Raw genomic sequence first — 13,586 nt, 5'->3', positions numbered from 1 at the left:
TGCTTGCCAATCAGGTGCTTAAGTCACTGAACTATCTCCCCAGCCACCATATTTCTTGCTATATGTATATTTAAAAAATAGCCTACCAGAGGTCACATCATCCATGTTTAGCACTACTATTTTTGCCAAATGTGTAAATCATGCAGTTATTTTCATGTGACAGTGAGCATTTTCTGGGTTGTCTATCATAACTGTCTTAGTTGTCTGTTTAGCTAAAATGGGGGTGAAATAAACAGACTGAAGCTGTAATTAAGGCACCAGTTTTATGTGTGGAGGTTTGCTAAATAAGAATTATTTTCATTTAGAATGCGTCCCAGTAGCTCCTGTTTCTATACAGGATTTGTGATCTATGAAGAGTAACATAGGTGGAATATTATTTGACACATTTGTGAGTTTGTCGGAATGTGAGAGTAGAAGAAACAATTTTTTCTTAATAGATATCATATATGGGCCTGTGTTTTATTAATTCATGTTCACTGCCCAAAGTATAACAGATAATCTGAAACAGTAAAAGCAGTTCTTACTTTTTTTTGTTTGTTTGGTTTTCTTTTGAGGTGTGGTAACGCCATATAGCCAGACTGGCCTGAAACACATGATCTTCCTGGCTCAGCCTCCTGCATGCTGAAGTTGCAAGCATGTGCCATCACCTCGGCTCTTTTAAATTCCTTTCAATATCTCTTAAGTTTTAAATCACATATTTTTTTTTGGAAAGTATGTTCTACAACTCTTACTCAGGTAAGCAATAATAGCTGGCAATATCTGACTAATTCCAGCTTATGTAGACCAAATTCTATTGCAGGAACAGTGCTAGGAAGGAGTACTCTTAAAGTTGGGGCTTGGAGCTGTTGTTTACTTCGGAAGGAAGTGGGAAGTGGACAACTGGTTGCTTAACCTTCAGATGGGTTTTGTATGGAAGCCAGACTTATCTGGCCAACTATTATTGAAATGATGTTCCGGCATTCCTTATAAATTAATGGCATCTCCGTGAATAGCCTTGCTATTGGTCTCTTAATTCAGTCCTACACAGGGATAGCTCTAATGACTTGTTAAAGTCCCTGTAGCTCTCAGACTCAATTACTCAAATTCAGGGACCATAATCTAATTGAATCATTTCAATAAGAAATCACGATTTTCATCTAAATTTTAATTTAATACACTCCAATGAATTATACTAAGGCTATTAGAATACCCTTTCAACTCTGGCAAGGAAGGCACCCTTTCAGTCACAGAGCCGGGCAAAGTCTTCTGTGTGGGTAGATGCTATTAAAACACAAGACATTTTCTTCCCAAATCTACTCTCCAATGTTTGTTTCTGTACCGCGCTTGTCAAGTTCGGATGTCGGTGGCGTGTGTGTGTGTGTGCAGGAGCCGGGACCAGCACGCCAGGCTTTCCGTGACGTGAATATGATTTGAAATGTTAAGGACGTGGAATGTGATCTGAATAGCATAGAGATGAAGGTTCATTTGTGTTCATCTTGGCAACCTGGACCGACCGCGTTGGCTATATACTAAACTTTAGGGTCTGGATTAATCCTAAGAGTGGAAAAATAAAAAAAAAAACACAATTGCATTATAATCCCATGTACATCATTCAGATGGCCACAATCATAGCTAACAGTTAACACAGACTTTGTTTTGAAAAACTTAAACATAATATCATAAATCGGAAATTCAAAGTGTACAGGAGGCAAAAGCGGAAATTTAAAGGTTCCAATTCTCTTTATACAGTACAAATAGTATAATACTCATGCTATGACTTCGTGATTGTCTAATATTTTTAATTATAATTCAAGGTACTTATTGAACTTGGGCTTAAATTTCAAAAGTAAAAAAAAAATTCAATGCTAATTAACATGTATCATCAAATGCTATAGATTAAGAGGGGAAGCCCTTCCCCGTCTACATAGCTTGTTCTATTTCTCCTATGCTGTCAGATATTTGGCCATTTCTCTCTGTGTGATTCAGTTCTTTGCTGTGCAGCCTGCAAAATATAATAATTTCTAAGCAGTGTGTAAAACAAAGTGCTCAATTCACTTTATTAAAATATCCAATAATAATTGATTTAAAGGCAATAAAATGTGTTCATTAGAGGGTTTATATTCAAGAAATATTGAAAGTATACCTAAAACTGTCACTTTTATTGTGAATGAACAGGATAATATAATTTGAAAAGAGTGTGATCATACTAAAGATTTGTCCTGCAGCATTATCTGATAGCTCGTAAAGTGCTGAAATTTAATATGATGCTTTCAGTCAGTTTAATTGAAATTTAATTGCCACTTTGGGCAGAAGGTTTAGATCTGATCAATAAAATATTAAAGATTTTGTGCTTTCGCTTGGAACAGCTTCTTTAGCAATGTATCAAGAGGACCCTATATTTTCGGAAATATTTGTTTGTTATAGTTCACACAGCGCTCAATATCACTTTCTCATCTGAAAGTTTTAATGTGCTGTGCAGACAAATAGTGGAAATAATAAAGCAATAGTTGATCCATTTAATTACAACACGATGAAAGGAATAACGGTCACCTTCAGATTCATGAGAAAGACATTAATGTAAAAGAGCAATAAATATTTTGAAATGTCAAACCTCAGAAAGACAGAGTCCAACTTGAGCTGGATTGTAAATCAGACTAAGGGAAGGACCTTGAAAAAAAGATGGTTCTTTGGTATTTTAGAAATAATTACTAATACAAAAAGGGTAATGATGAAACTATAAATTACATTAAAAAGGGCCATTAGAGGAGGATTAGTTTATAAAGCTGAGAGATGGTTCTTAAAATTGTTCTGCTGGTTATTCCTACTTTTCATCTTATTCAGGAACCCCATGCTTAATTACTTGATTATTAATCAACTAATTGATCACTACTTTGCAGTTCAAATACGAAAGGTATTCAACTTCCTTCTTTTCAGAGACTCCCATGGGATCACCACATTCCTTATAGTTGAGAAAGGAAGAAAGGTTGAAATTTCTTGAAAGTTCTGAATAGTGAAGTGGAGAATGATTTCAAGCTAAGGTACATCTTTCCTAATAGGCCTTAAAATTACTATTTCTTCTAGATCACTATCTTCCTGCCATGCTTTTGATATTTCTGTGGCCAAGGTCTCTTTTAAATGTATTTAGTACAGGGTTTATAGGGTCTCACTACACAGATCAGGCTCAAAGTGATGTTCCTGTTTTCAGCCTCCCAAGCACTGGGCCATGGTCTTTCCCTAATGACCTTTGGTGAAATTGTTTTCTTTACAATACCTTAGTACCAACTGTACTTTTCCATTGTTCCATATGCAAGGACACACATTTCTTTACTCGCAAGTCTTTCATGAAAATCTAAGTTCATTAGCTTGGTACCTTATATTATTTGGTTCAGTATGTTTTCTTTAAACTGTATTTCTGTTTACAGCCATACTTAAACAGGATGACTTCTCTCTGAAAAGAAGACTTTTAGTACTGGTGAAGTTAAAGTTAGGACTGGAGGCCTTTTGCTGTCTTCAACCAAGTTGAGGGCATAAATATCAGAGCAATGAGACCTTTCACTTGGAAAAGCAGAACCGGACTCCAAGGAAGCATCAGTAACATCAGCAGTCACTGCCACCAACACCGCCACTACCAATACCAGCCAATGGGCAACAGGCCAGTAGCCAAAATGAAGGTTTGACTTCTGACCTGAATTTTAGGAAACCAGGAGAGAGAGAAGACATTTACCAACATAGCTGCCTCTCTGTGGGCAGTCTTCCCCGGATATCACTGAGGAGGAAATGAGGAAACTTTGAGAAATATGGGAAAGCAGGAGAAGTTTTCATTAATAAGGATAAAGGCTTTGACATTATCAGCTTGGACACATGAACCCTTGCAGAGATTGCCAAAGTGGACAACACGCCTCTCCATGGAAAACAACTGTGCATGTGCTTTGCCTGCTATAGTGCATCCTTTACAGTCCCAAATCTTTCTCAGTATGTGTCCAATGAGCTACCAGAAGAAACCTTTTCTGTGTTTGGCCAGGTGGAAAGGACTGTGGTCATTGTGGATGCTTGAGGAAGACCCTCAGGAAAAGGCATTGTGGAATTCTCAGGGAAGCCAGCTGCACAGAAAGCTCTGCACAGATGCAGTAAAAGGTCTTTCCTACTAACGACAGTTCCTCGGCCTGTGACTGTGGAGCATATGGACCAGTTAGATGATAAAGAAGAGCTTCCAGAAAAGCTTGTTATAAAGAACCAGCACTAAGGGGCAAGAGCAGCCATCTTGATTTGCACAGGCTGGCTTCTTTGAATATGAATGTGCCATGTACTGGAAGGTACTTACTGAGATGGAGAAGCAGCAGCAGGATCAAAAGGACTGCAACATCAAGGAAGCCCATCAGAAGCTGAAGACGGAGGTGGAGGCTGCCTGCCATGAGTACCAGGTTATGCTAATGAGGCAGGATTTGATGAAGCACAAAGAAGAACTTGGGAGAATGGAAGAGCTCTGCATAACCAAGAGGCCTGAAAGCAACTGGAGCTTGGGCAGGAAGAGTGGGGTAGGTGCCCTGAAGAAGAAATGTGGTGGCACAAGAAGAGATGATGCGGTGACAGCAGGAAGAATTCCAAGGAACCTTCCCTGTTGTGCAAGAACAAGAGATACCGATGGGCCAGATGGCTATGGGAGGTGCTATAGGCATAAACAATAGAGGGTCCATGCCCCCTGCTCCTGTGCCAGCTGGTACCCCAACTGCCCCAGGACCTGCCACTATGATACCTGATGGAACCTTAGGACTAACACCTCCAAATGGTGAATGCTTTGGCCAAGGTGCTATGATGGAAGGAATTGGGGCAACTGATGTAACCCTTCTGCTTTCAAACATGCAGCTCCTGGAGTTGAATTTACTCCAAACAAACATCAGTGCCAGCAAACGGGGTTTGATCTGTAGCATGCAGTACCGGCGCCACCTCCGGGGTGCACTGAGATGACAACCGAGACTGGGCATGGTGGCACACATCTGTAATTCCAGCGTTTGGGAGGCTAGAAACAGGAGGATCACTATGAGTCTGATCAGTGTAGGGAGACACTGTAAGACCCTCTACATAAAAAACAAAAACAAAACAAAAATGTTGCCAATACAAAGTTGCAATGTCTAGTTTCTGGAAACCCTTAAAGGAAGGAGTCCTTTTGGACTAGCTAGTATTCTACCTTAAAAAAGTGTTAGGGATTCCTCCCAATAGTTAGGTCTTCCCTGCCTGTACTATTCTAAGGGAGTATGCTGGGTGTAGAGGGCAAAGGAGGACAGATATTTAACAAATTCTGTGTGGTGTATCATTTAATTGTCTCTGTGTAATGCATTACTGATATTTCAAATATAATGGATTATTGAAGGCTTGAGGGAACCATGACAAAATGATTCCTTAGAGTCTCATTGATTGTGAGCATTCTGATTTTTTTGTCCATTGTGTTTTACATGCTTTCTACACGCCTCATGCCCAGAGAACTGCCACATACCCCACAAAAATTAAACAACTTCCAGTGACCTTAGCCCCATTGCCCCATCTGCTCCCAGGTGAGAATACTGGGAAGGAATTGGGCATTCAGGCAAATGCCCATAGAGGCCAGACAGTATATGTACAGTTCAAGGGGCCAGGGAGATGGCTCAGTAGAATAAGCGCTTCCCTGGCAAGCACAAGGGTCTGAGTTCAATACCCGGTTCTGCCAAAAACCCCATAAATTTACAATAGCATATGTACAGTTCTGTTATATCCTGTATATTACCTTTTTATGTACTTAGATATATATTATCCTCTCATGCACATGTCTCTTAGAGATTTTCATTTTAGTATATCTTTAAAAAATCTTGTGTTAACTTTCCTCCATCATTTTCTTAGGTAAAGACACCCAGAAATGACTATTTTGAGTTTATGATGTTGCTGTTCACAGTTTTTCTTGATAGATCTAGTATAATCTTGGGAATAGGGCTGCTGTATGCTGAAGGTCTGACAGTAGCTCTTAGCCTCGCCTATTTTAGATAGTTATGCTGTGCATTTTTTATTGGTGTACTATGTTTTATTTATCCATGATACCTTTTTTGTTTTTATTTTTTATGTTCTAAAGAGATTGCAAATTAGAATTAAAACACAAAAAATTAAAAGTGATACAGAATTTCACTTAACAAAATATTAATTTCACAGTATTTGTTGTAATGCATACTGTTGTCTTCTAGTTATTCATATTACCAAATGTATGCATATAAAATTGAAGAAAGAAAAAAAGAAAGAAATGTATAAGAAATTAAGGAGAGGAAAGAACAAATAATTCAAAAAAGAAGACAAAACAAATTAAAGCATTAACTGTTCCTTCCCATAGACCAGCAGAAATGCACAGTACAGTTGTCCAAACCATCCTGCGTATATGCATAGATAAATCTCTTTTCCCCACTCCCTCCTCTGTCCTTCTCTTCAACTCCATATTTCCTTCCCTTTGAATGAATTCACACCCTTTTCTCAGTGTCTGTTGTGCCCTTCAGATTTCATTTTTCTCTTTCAGGTTTTCACAGTAAGGAGACAATATGACGTTTGCACATGTGGGTCCTTGATACCTGTGTATGTCTGTCTGGTGGGAGGAGTGCTCAGTGGAATGATATAAATTGTGTGTTGGACAGATTACTCATGACCGTCTGGATCCTGCACCATAAAGAATTGAAAGCCGGGACACAAAATGATAGGGCATTGCAACAACCCAGGGTGAGCACTTTGACCCATTGTAGTCGTGGACATGTTGAGAGTTTGCCAAGTTTGATATTTATTTTAGAAGGCCAGTCCAAATGTCATACTGAGGAGTCGTATGTCAGGGTGGGGAGGGTAAGAAAGAATTTAAGACTGATTTATAAGTTTTGATCTTGAGCAACTGTATAGACGATGTGCCATTTGCTGAGGTGGAAAAGGCATAGATGACAGTGGAAGGTATATTTTTCAGAGATAACCAATAGTTCTGTTTGGGCCCTGCTATGTGTAGAACTAGATTTAGTATCTTTGGGTAGCCAACTGAAGTTTAAAGGCAGCTGGATATAGCAGTTTTAAACTCAAGAGGAGTTTTTGGCTTGCAATATAAACTACGTCATTAGCATATAGGGGGTGTGTTAGTTGATACATTGTGTCAGCTTAGCTGAATCAGCTCCTGCAGTTTAGGGTGTGAGAGCCCTGTCCTGCTCCACTTAGGAGGAAAAGTCCCAGTCTTTGGAGGAGCTTGCTCTTTGGTACGCCACTTTGGAGGAGCTGCGATCTTCGCCGTGGAGCGCCAGTCTTCGCAGTCAGTATAGAAGGAAGAGAGAGACTTGATGGACCCTGCAGCTGCTGCTCCTCCTCCTCTGCTCTTCATTATTTTCTGCCGCTGTGAAGTGCTGCCATTTACATTGGAGCCAGCGAAGTATGAACTGAAACCTGCACAAACTGTGAGCTGAATAAACCTTTCCTTCCTTCATTTTGAGTGTTGGGTATTTGTCCCAACAACGAGTAAAAAAGTGACTAAGACAGGGAGTATATGAAGCTGGATGGGAGTCTCTAAAAGATTATAGGTAGAAAAGAGAGGAACAAACTCAGTGCATCAGAGTTGTCTACCACTGCTGCTCCAGCAGAGTAGGAAGCCAGGAGAAGAGGCCGAGGAGGCACAACCAAGGGAAGGTGCAGGATAATGTGTCAGGATGGTACCGTGGAGGCCTAGAGAAAACAGAGGCTGGACTTGGCTGTTCTTGATCCTTAAAACCTATGCTTTTAGTAGTTGGGAAAAGCTTTGATTCAGGTTACAAGTGGAAGGCACATTCTCAGATCACAGTGAAAACATTGCTTATACTTCTATACAGCAAGACAGAGTATGTGGCAACAAATGTAAGACACTAGAATTAAAAAAAAGACATTAGAATTAGTAGTGAAAATGTGTATGCAGTACTTCTGATTGCATCTATCTTTTAAATGAAGCATATGATAAAAATTACCCAAAAGTGAGGAAAGAGGAAAATTAGCTGAAGATTTGAATAGAGCAAAAGTGTATTAGTTTGGAGTCTCTGGAGAAAAATGCCAGTAAATTCTGCTGTACATAGTTAGTCTATTTCTCTATAATTGTGGGCTTTGTATCTAAGGATTTAAAAAATAGTAAGCTAAAAGCATTTGGAAAATATGGCATCTGTGCCAAATACAAGCCTTTTCCCTTGCCACTGTTTCCCAACAGGAAAGTGTAACAATCATGTGGATAAGAGGTGCACTGCATTAGACACTATAAATAATCGGGTGATAATTTGAAAAATGCAGACAGTGTGTATAGGTTCCGTGCAAACACTGCAGCATTAAAAAATATTTATTTATTTATTTATTTATTTATTTATTTATTTATTTATTTATTGTGCTTGCTTTGGCAGCACATATAGTAAAATGTTTATTTATTTATTTGGTACAGAATCTTGCCACACAGCTCAGACTCATAGTGATCCTTTTGTCTCAGCCTTCCCAGCATTGGGATTACAGGTGTGCCCCATCATGCCTGGTCTGAGTGGCCAGCACGGTGTGGGACCAGTGTGGCATGAAGCATTGGGGATCGAACCTGGGTCTTTGTACTTCCCAGGCAGGTGTTTAGATAGCTGAGCTATCTCCCTGGTCCACTACAGCATTTTTTTTAAGTCAGGGACTTAGCATCTTCAGATTTGAATATCTGTGGATCATCCTAGAACTAAACCTCTGTGGATATTAAAGGATGAAACTCTCTTTAATAGGTCAGCCAAGGTTCCCACACATGGGGAGGATAATGTGCTCTACCCAGGCAACCAAATGAAATATAATACAAAGTATATTAACACCCTCACAGAACATATTGCTTAAGCAAATATGTGAGTACTGTGTGGTCTGGTAAAACTGAAACAAAATTTAATGATCAGACAAAACATGAAATAGATTTTAGAAAATGTATTTAATACAGGGTCTATAGGATTTCACTACTTAGGTCAGAATTGTAGTGATCCTCCTGTTTTCAGCCTCCCAAGCACTGGGATTACAGGTGCGTACCACTCTGCCCAGTCTTAGTCACTGTCTCAGCGTGCCTGGGAGAGGGGGGGAAGGGCCGGTACAGCACACTGGGGATTGAACCCTGGACTCTGCATCTGCCTAAGCATGTGCTTCAGTCTGCTGAACTATCTGGCTGGCCCTTTGAAATAGACATTTTTTGAAAAGGAGAAAATTTAATGTCACAGGTAAACTAGTGTCACTATGTAATTTTTAAATCTTTTACGTGATAGATTTGTAGTCATAGATGAATGGCATCCATGAATTGTGGATGGATGATTTTCTTCTGCAATATTTAGTGAGTAAATAAGTTCAGGCAGCGTTGATGTAATGCCAGCTGAGTGCAGTGGAGCGAGAGTGGGCCTCAGCCTGTAAAGAGGTGAACGAGGGCGAGAGTGTAGTCACTATGTAATATGAGATGCATTAGGTGGGAACGAAGATGGTCAGCAGTGAGATGGAAAGTGAAATAAATAGTAGGGGCAATTTTGGCAGGGTCATAAAATTATCAGCATTAGTATAGGTGAACTGAAAGAAGAGGTTGTCAGGCAGGGTGTTAATGCTAAAGACCAAAGCTCTGAAAATGATGTCATTGGTGGTGCTCTGGAGGCCTTTAGCATTGGCCATGTTAAAGGTTAAATGGTGGACGAGGCTGTTGGAATTCAGGAGGTCAAGTGACAAAGAGATCACATTATCTGATATCTCATGTTTATGCCAGTTGAAGTTGTTAAAACACGAACTTTAAAGAAGCAGCGGTTTTGAGGAGATAACTTGTTGATAGCAAGAAGACAAGGCAGACTGGTCCTAAGGAACATAAAAGAAACTCCTTCAATGACTGAGAGAGGTATAAGAAGGGAGCTTCCTTCAGGAGCCTTCAGGTTTGGATGAGATCAAGAATGTGAAGAGAACACTCAGAGGTGGTGTTGCAGACATAGGAGCATTTGATGCTGTGGGCAATGGCCTGGCCAATGGTTGAATGGAAAAGTCTGGTTGTATAGACAGGGTTAGAGATGAGGCCAGTTTAAAAAAAAAGTATGAACTTAAAGTAGGAGGCAAAATCAATGTATACAGGATATATTTAAGTTAAAAATTATATTAATAAAAGATGCATTGCTATCAATCCCCCTGAAAATACTCACACTTCCTTAGAACACACATATTCTGTCATTCTTGCCACTTTCTGAGGCTGTTGTTGAAGTTCTCTTTTACACCTTTATGAGGTGTGTTAAAAATAAAGTGAATACTGCTGCCATGTACCATCTAACAGAAAAGTAGGTTTATAAAATATTACTGTAAGGCTGGCCAAATAGCTCAGTGAATTAAAGAGCCTGTAAGCAGGCCCAGGGGCCAGAGGTTTGATTCCTGGGACTGCCATGCCGGTCCCACCCCTGGGGCACACTGAGATGGCAATTGAGATTGGACACCTGTAATCCCAGCCCGTGAGAGGTTGTAAACAGGAGAATGGCTATGCATCCAATCTAGTAGTGAGACCCTGAACACCCTGCAGACCCTTCCCTAAAATACAGGAAAAAAAGAGAAAACATTACTGTGTCCTCATCCACCTTATTCACTACATCTGACATCACATGACTTCTCTTTCATCCCAAAGTCAAAATGACCAAGGAAGGTAAACACTCTGGATTGATTTAGAATATCAAGACAGTGATGACAGCACAATGAAAGACAATCATGAAATAATCCTTTCCCCACTACTTCAGAAAGTGGCAAGAATGTGGGACAAGTGTGCTTGAAATAAAGGAGTATTTTTAGGGTAATTCATAGCAATGCTTTCTTTGCTGTAATGTTTCATCCGGCAGAAAAGTATAGAAACAAAGTATAAGAAGAAAAGCCGTGCTGTTATGTTGAGCTGTGGGGGACTCAGGTCAACAATTTCTGACACTGCCAGTGAAGCGGAAGCCCCAATACTATTATGGACTACTGGACTCTTTTGGAATATTTTGCTGAGTTTACACACCTATAATATTCAAATAACGGAACTAAACAAAAAAGGGGATATATAAATTAATGTCGATTTTGTATCTGTGTATTCAAAATGGTTAGGATAGATATCTACTTGCATTCTCTTAATGAATAGAGGGATGTGTTCTAATAGAGTTTGTAAATAGGATATCATGTCCACATCTTGTACAGCAAATAACCACTAGGAAGAATGTATGCCATGTGTTAATTATTGAAACTGTCCTACCAATTTGGTTTGAAACTGTCTCATCGCTATTTGTTTATCAATAAAATTATGGAAAAAAATTAAAAAAATAAATAAATCAAATGTTATGCTGTCAACTACTGTGGATGTCACTGTGATCACCTGCAGCATGGAGACACTGTTATGTATGACTATTAAGATAAATTATTCTTTCCTGAATATACGAAGGAATTGTAATCTACTAAGAGCCCCTTCCTTCCTCTATATAAAGTGCTTAAACTTTTACCTTGATTTTTCACAACTAGCGGGATACATGTAGGCAGGATCAGTTAGGGAAAGGGCTGTGAACTTGGAGTAGCTTTTCAGATGCACGTCCCTCAACGCACTGGTATCTTCAGGCCCTGGGTTTTGATCAGACAGACTTGTGATGACGACCTGATACCTGTATGTTGTAGCTCTGTTTATCCATTTTCTTCCATCCTTATGTATTTGTCAATGGCAAACACTCTGAGAGATTTCAGTACAAAAGGCTAAATGGAAAAATGATAAAGCGCAAATCAATGCCATTTTAAACTTGGGGTGCCCCCTTGGCTTATAGCTTTGCAGTAGATATTAAGATACTGACCAATAGAAGTTAGTAGTAGATGTGATCCCAACTTGAAGAAGTATACAGTCTGGTGACTAACAGTGGAATAATTTCCACACTGGTCACAGTCAACAAGTATTGAAAACCTACAGCAACAATTGTGTAGTGGAAGAGAGACTGCTTCTGTTTGCCTTGACATTCAACTCATTGTGCAAATTTAGAATCCAGGGAGACAGGGCAAAAGAGCAGAGGTACCCTGAGACCTTCTTAGAGATGAACTGTACCTGCAAGGGTTTGCTCAGTATAGAATAGATTGACAAACTTTCTCTCTCTCTCTCTCTCTCTCTCTCTCTCTCTCTCTCTCTCTCTCTCTCTCTCTCTGATGTAAATTTTGGCTTTACAGAATTAGTCTCCTAAACACATCTTTATGTTATAAAGATTTTTAAAACTACATTATACAGCATTTTTTAATCAGTGCAAACTTCTGTAATTTCTCTTCGGTTCTGTTCATCAAAATTGGCTCATTTAATCTTACTTATTCTAGAAATTGTAGGGTGGGTTGAGTTTACTTTTTTCGGTTGGCTATCAGAAACCTCAGAGTCAAATTTATGGTCTATCTCTAACAAGTCTATGCATTCTATACTACATTACTGCTTGCTTCCTTCCTGCAAAGCAGAATATGTTAATGAAATCATCATTCAATCAATCTGTCATTGAGTCATCTTAATAAACAGGAGGCTAATGGTTCAAAGTGCTTTGTAGCACCATGGAAACTGGGATCAGTGAACAAGTCCTTCCTGCCCCTTGTTAGATTTCTGTTATACAAATATAGAGTACCGGTAGTTACTTATATTCAAATTGGCTTCTGTAAAAGACCTCAGGATTGCCCAACTAATACTGATGCTAGCCTTGTTAGTAGACCAGACTTAGGGTTTGAGCTTATTAGGATTCCAGCTGTAGCCATTCTTTTTCCAAAGGGCATGCTGGATTTCTGGAATTTGGATTTCAAACTTTTTCTGATTTATCTCTAGCATTTGTATGTTTACCTGAGAATATATCCTAGGACCTTTCTATATTACAGTTCTTGACTGTTAGTTCCATTACTTAAAAAAGAATTAAAAAGCTGCAAAAGACTCAATATTATTAAGTAAATACTGAGAAAAATTTAAATTTAGAACCTAAGAAATAAGAATAAACCATCCTTGTTTCTATCAAAGAAAAATCATTACTAATATTTTAATGCCTTTATTCATCCACGGAGTTTTCATAGTTTGTGTGTTCTATGAGTATTAATTGCTTTGTCTCTGTAAATGTGCTCATTGAATGATGAAACCTACAATGCTTAAAAGTCAAATCTGGGGCATCACTGCCCTTTCATTGCTGGCTTCTGGATTACTGAGTTTGGCCTTTGGCAAGTTCTTCAGCTACCTTATGCCTGAGTCTCTCATTTGCACAATGTGTGTAATGTTATCTACTTTACGAATTATTATGAGCATTAAACAAGTTCTTGTGCATGAAGCAGAACCATGACTGGCACACAGAAAACGAGCAGTAAGTTTTATCTCACTGCTGTTGGCAATATTTTGCTATGCTGTATTGGAAGGACTTTTTTGTGGATGTTTAAACATATCAAATTGTGTTGCAAACATTAAATAGCTTTGCTGTCAAAAATGTAGAAATACAGGGGAGATGAAAACTAGTAAGCTACTCTTAGTATTTTCTTTTCTTTTCTTTTCTTTTTTTTTGTATTTTAGGGAAGGGTCTACAGGGTGTTCAGGGTCTCACTACTAGATTGGACTTGTAGTGATCCACCTGTTTACAGCCTCCCAA

General features: G+C 39.0%; 1 pseudogene; it reads left to right on the top strand.

Annotated features, from left to right (window-relative positions):
• Positions 1–4,904, top strand: part of LOC101567963 — a 77,532-nt pseudogene extending 72,628 nt beyond the window's left edge.
• The last annotated feature ends 8,682 nt before the right edge of the window (positions 4,905–13,586 follow it).

Source organism: Octodon degus, unplaced genomic scaffold, assembly GCF_000260255.1.
Source record: "Octodon degus isolate 3935 unplaced genomic scaffold, OctDeg1.0 scaffold00166, whole genome shotgun sequence".
Lineage (NCBI taxonomy): Eukaryota > Metazoa > Chordata > Mammalia > Rodentia > Octodontidae > Octodon > Octodon degus.
Note: the sequence above shows the minus strand (reverse complement) of the source record. Positions and strands in the feature narration are given on the sequence as shown.